Here is a 6,000-nt window from a genome sequence, read left to right as displayed (position 1 = left end):
GACCCTGTGCTGCCCCGGTTTGGGTTTGGGGATCGCGGGGGGTTTGGATTGTCCCGGAACCCACAGGGACTGACCCTGACCCGGTGTGGCCCCGGTTGGGGGTTCGGGGATTGTCCCGGAGCCCACAGGGACTGACCCGGTGCGGCCCCGGTTTGGGTTTGGGGATCGCGGGGGGATCGGGATTTTCCCGGATCCCAGCACGGACTGACCCTGACCCAGTACAGCCCCGGTTGGGGGTTCGGGGATTGGCCCAGATCCCAGCACGGACTGACCCGGTGCGGCCCCGGTTTGGGTTTGGGGATCGCGGGGGGCTCGGAGATTGTCCCGGAACCCACAGGGAGTGACCCTGACCCGGTGCTGCCCCGCTTTGGGTTTGGGGATTATCCCGGACCCCACAGGGACTGACCCTGACCCGGTGCAGCCCCGAGCTGAGCCCCCCGTGCCGGGCTGGGCCGTGCCGTGCCCGCAGGGGGAACGGGACCGTCCCGTTCTGCCGGCCCGGGGTCCCCGCCGCTAGCCGGGGCTTCTCCCCGGTGTCTACCGGCCCCAAACCGGGTTTACTCCGCCATCTGGAACCGGCCGCGTTATTCGGGAAAGCTCCGGGCGCTGGGAATTGTCAGCGCCAAGGACATTGGGGCTGGGTCAGGGAAAAGCTCAGCACCCCCAAACCCACAGCCCCCAAACCCCGCAACACCCCAAACCCCGCATCCCCTCAGGAAACGCGGCGTCCCCAGCAAGGGCTGCAATTAAAAGGGAGTTAATGAACTTAATGAATCCTGAGCCGATCCCCTGCGTGAGCGCCCGAACCTCTGACCCGGCCCGGCCGCGGCTCTGGGATTGCGCAGCTTTGGATTTCCTCCCGAGCTGGGCTCGGGTTTAATGCCGGGTTTAACGCCGGGTTTCATGTCCTGGAAGGGAGAGAAAGTGGGGACAGGGGCTGGGAAACCAGGCCCGGAGGGGGGAACCCCCAAAATCCCTCAAAATCCCTTAAAATCCCCCCAAACCCCCCAGTTTTCCCGTTTGGGTCCAATCCTGCCCGGTTTTGGGTCCAATCCTGCCCCGGGTCGGGTCCAATCCTGCCCGGGGGTCGGGTCCAATCCTGCCCGGTTTTGGGTCCAATCCTGCCCCGGGTCGGGTCCAATCCTGCCTGGTTTGGGACCAATCCTGTTCACCCCGGGGATCAATCCTGCTCACCCTGGGGCCAATCCTGCTCTCCTTTGGGTCCCATCCTGCCCGGTTTTGGGTCCAATCCTGCCCGATTTGGGAGCAATCCTGCTCACCCTGGGGTCTAATCCTGATCTCCTTTGGGTCCAATCCTGCCCGGGTCGGGTCCCATCCTGCCCTCCCTGGGTCCCATCCTGCCCTCCCTGGGTCCCATCCTGCCCTCCCTGGGTCGCATCCTGCCCGGGTCGGGTCCCATCCTGCCCGGTTTTGGGTCCCATCCTGCCCGGTTTTGGGTCCCATCCTGCCCGGTTTTGGGTCCCATCCTGCCCGGGTGGGGTCCCATCCTGCCCACCCCGGGGTCCCATCCTGCCCGGTTTTGGGTCCAATCCTGCCCTCCCTGGGTCCCATCCTGCCCTCCCTGGGTCGCATCCTGCCCGGGTCGGGTCCCATCCTGCCCTTTCCCCCCGGGCCGGGCCGCAGCCCCCTCAGCGCGGCCTCCCTCGCTGCCCGCGGGGCCGGGGCCGTTCCCGCCGCCCCGGTGCGGGCCGTACCGCGGCTCCCGGTGCCGCCGTTTCCAGGGACCCCGCCCGGGCCCGGCGAGGGCTCGGGGATGTCCCGGCGCTCTCGCAGCGCCGTTAATTGCTCATTAACTCCGCGCAATTAGTGCCAGGTGTTTGTGAGCCCCCAGGTGAGCCCGGAGGGTCCCTCCCGGTCCCGTTCCGAGGCTCGGGATCGATCGATCGAGGGGCGAGTCCGGGCTCAGAGCCGAGCCGGGGGCACGGGCCCGCCCCGGGACCGCGTCCGTGTGTCTGTCCGTGTGTCCGTCCGCGTCCGTGTGTCTGTCCGTGTGTCCGTCCGTGTCCGTGTGTCTGTCCGTGCGTCCGTGTGTCTGTCCGTGTGTCTGTCCCTGTGTCTGTCCTTGTCCGTGTATCTGTCCATGTGTCTGTCCGTGTGTCCGTCCGTGTCCGTGTGTCTGTACGTGTCCGTGTGTCTGTCCCTGTATCTGTCCATGTGTCTGTCCGTGTGTCTGTCCGTGTGTCTGTCCGTGTGTCCGTCCGTGTCCGTGTGTCTGTCCCTGTGTCTGTCCTTGTCCGTGTGTCTGTATGTGTCCGTGTGTCTGTCCCTGTGTCTGTCCGTGTGTCTGTCTGTTTCCCTGCTCATTTCCGTGCGAGAGGGACGATATGGGATCAGTGGGGCGGGATGGGATGAGATCTGTGGGGTGGGATGGGATCAGTGGGGGGGGGGAATAAATGGGATGGGATGGAATGGAATGGGATGGAATGGAATGGAATGGAATGGAATGGAATGGAATGGAATGGAATGGAATCTATGGGGTGAGATGGGATCAATGAGGTGGGTTGGGGACCCTCTGCCCCCCCCAGGACGCGCAGCCCCCCGGGGCCCAGGACCCGCCCGGAGCCCCCCGGGCCCCGCAGGAACGCCGGCAGCGCCCCCCGCCCGTTTCCTGTGTCCGCGCAGGGGGAACAATCCCGAGCTTTGTGGAGCCGCAGCCGGGCCGGGGTCAGGGAGCCCCCGGTGCCTCCGGTGCCTCGGGCAGGGCCCGGGGGGACGGGGGGGACCCTCGGCTGGGAATGGGGGCGGGGTGGGCAGGGAGGGACCAGGGGGTCACAGATAACGGGGTCACAGATATCGGGGGTTACAGATAATGGGGTCACAGATAATGAGGGGTTACAGATAACGGGGGGGGGGGTGGTCAGAGATATCGAGGGTAACAGACATTGGGGGGTCACAGATAACGGGGGGGTCACAGATAACAGGGGGGTCACAGATAACAGAGGGGGTCACAGATATCGGGGGTTACAGATAATGGGGGTTACAGATATAGAGGTCACAGATAACGGGGGGTCACAGATAATGGGGGGGTTACAGATAATGGGAGGTTACAAATATCGGAGTCACAGATATCGGGGGTCACAGATAATGGGGTCACAGATAACAGGGGTCACGGACATTGGTGGGTCACAGATATCGGGGTCACAGATACAGAGATCACAGATAACAGGGGTGTCGCAGACTTTGGGGGTCACAGACATAGAGGTCACTGATAGCGGGGGGGGTCACAGACTTTGGGGATCACAGATATCGGGCGGTTACAGATAATGGGAGTCACAGATATCGGGGCATTACAGATAACGGGGATCTCAGATATAGAGGTCACAGATAACGGGGGGGTCACAGACTTTGGGGGTCACAGACATCGGGGAGTCACAGATAACGGGGGTCTCGGACATTGGGGGTGTCACAGACATCGGGGGTGTCACAGACTTTGTGGGTCACAGATATCGGGGGGTTACAGATAATGGGAGTCACAGATATTGGGGTCACAGATAACGGGGCTCACGGACATCGGGGGTGTCACAGACTTTGGGGGTCCCAGACTTTGGGGCTCACAGATATCGGGGTCGCAGATAACGGGGCTCACGGACATCGGGGGTGTCACAGACTTTGGGGCTCACAGATATCGGGGGTCACTCCTGGGGCGCTCTCACCCCCTGTTTCCCCCATCCCCATCCCATCCTCCTCCCCCAGCAGCCGGCCCGTGCTGCCTGCGGGGTTTCTGTGTCCCGGGGGGGCTTTGCCCGCCCCAGCGCTGTCTGAGCCCCCCCGGCTCAGCTTCCATTTCTCGGGCCCTTCCCGTGCCAAATGCGCCCGCAGCGCTCCCCAGGCGTCACTTCCCGCATGGCTCCGTCCCAGCGCTGCCATTCCCCGGCACCGGGAGCCTCCCGGGCGGCCCCGCTCCGGTTCCGGGGCGCGGTAATTGCCCGCCATTGATCCCCCAAATCCCCCCTGACTCCCATTAGGGTGGGAGGGGGCGGCACGGATCCAGGCGCGCTCGGAGAATCGAGGGGGGAAAGGTGAAAAAGCGATTTTGGGGTGCAGGGAGTGCCCCCATGGGGTAAGGTTTGTGTCACCCAAAATTGCTCTTGGCTGCGGGAAAACCTCTGGGAAAGCCTCCGGTCACCTGGAGGGGATCGAGCCCCGCACCCGAACCGTCCCTGGGGAAAAGCAGCCCCCGACATTTTATTTTTTTAATGATTTTTGGAAGGAGCTGCGGCATCCCCAGCCCTCGGAGCACCGGGCGCGGGTTTTGCCCGGGAGGCAAAAAATCCTTTTTGAGCCCCATTGGGAAATGCTGGCTGGGGGATGCGGGGGAGCCCCCGCGCTGCCCCCGAGCCCTGGGCGGGGATGGAGCCGCCGCTGCTGCACCGGGAACCGTGCCCGGCACCGGGAACCGTCCCCGGCACGGGGAACTGCCCCCGGCACCGGGAACTGCCCCCGGAACCGGGAACTGGCACCAGGAACTGCCCCCGACACCGGGAACTGCCCCCGGTACCGGGAACTGTCCCCGGCACCGGGAACCGTCCCCGGCACGGGGAACTGCCCCCGGCACCGGGAACTGCCCCCGGAACCGGGAACTGCCCCCGGCACCGGGAACTGCCCCCGGAACCGGGAACTGGCACCAGGAACTGCCCCCGGTACCGGGAACTGTCCCCGGCAGTCCCCGGTCCCTCCCTGGGACTGCAAGGAGCCCGGAGCCGCTGGGTCGGTAATGACGATTGATAAACCATTGATAACGATTGATAAAATCCGCTCCGGCTCCTGCCAGCGCACAGAACCTCCCCAGGGACGCTGAGCGCCCCAAATCCGGGCTGACCTCCCTGAACGAGCCCACCCGGCTCCTTCCCGGCCCCCCGCCCTCATCCCCGGCTGCTGAGGGGGATCCGAGCCCCCGGAGCAGCCCCGAGGAGCGGGAACCGGGGAAATTCCAGCCCAGACTTCCAGGAAGGCTCCGGGTTCCTCCCGAGCCGGCGGGGGATGGATGAGCAGGGAGGGTGAATGAAGGACCCGCTCCGATCCGGGTCAGCCGGGCAGGGCAGGCCAGGCCCGGAGCATCCCCGGAGCATCCCCGGAGCATCCCCGGAGCATCCCCGGCCCCGGGAGAGGGAGCCGCGGTCCCGGAGCCGGCTGCAGACGGGCAGGGAAGGGAGACAGCCAGCGCTGCCGCTCCTCGGGGCCATAAATTACCCGGCAGGTTTCCTAATGGGACCCTGATTTATCTGCTGCCTCTTGTCTGGACTAATTGAGTTCATTCCGCCCGGTGATTCATGCCGTGGAAATGGGTTCCAGGGAAAATGGAACCTCGAGAGGCTTCAGTAAAATCCCCGGCGCTGAGATGCTTTAGGAGGGGCTTTAGGAGCGGCTTTGGGAGCGGCTTTGGGAGCGGGGGATCGGCAGGGCAGCGCCCCCGGCCCATCCGTCACTGCCAGGGCACTGCTCGGGTTTCACCGGGGCTGCCGGGAGGGCCTGGAGGAGAAACCGGGCAGGGAGAGACCCCCGGACCCCACTGGGATGGGGGAATGTGGGGGTCACAGCCCCCAGAAAGGAGCCCGGGTCTGTCCTGGGTTATCCTGGGTGGGGAGGGACAGGGAGAGGGGAAAACCTGGGAAAAAAACAGGGGGGGAAATGGGGTGGATGGATGGATGGATGGATGGATGGATGGATGGATGGATGGATGGATGATGGATGGATGGATGATGGATGATGGATGGATGGATGATGGATGGATGGATGGATGGATGGATGGATGGATGGATGATGGATGGATGGATGGATGGATGGATGGATGGATGGATGATGGATGGATGGATGATGGATGGATGGATGATGGATGAATGGATGGATGATGGATGGATGGATGATGGATAGATGGATGATGGATGGATGGATGGATGGATGATGGATGGATGGATGGATGGATGGATGATGGATGATGGATGGATGGATGATGGATGGATGGATGATGGATGGATGATG

Source organism: Melozone crissalis, unplaced genomic scaffold (assembly GCF_028551555.1).
Source record: "Melozone crissalis strain CALT ecotype California unplaced genomic scaffold, PUWL_Pcris_2 ptg000138l_1, whole genome shotgun sequence".
Lineage (NCBI taxonomy): Eukaryota > Metazoa > Chordata > Aves > Passeriformes > Passerellidae > Melozone > Melozone crissalis.
Note: the sequence above shows the minus strand (reverse complement) of the source record.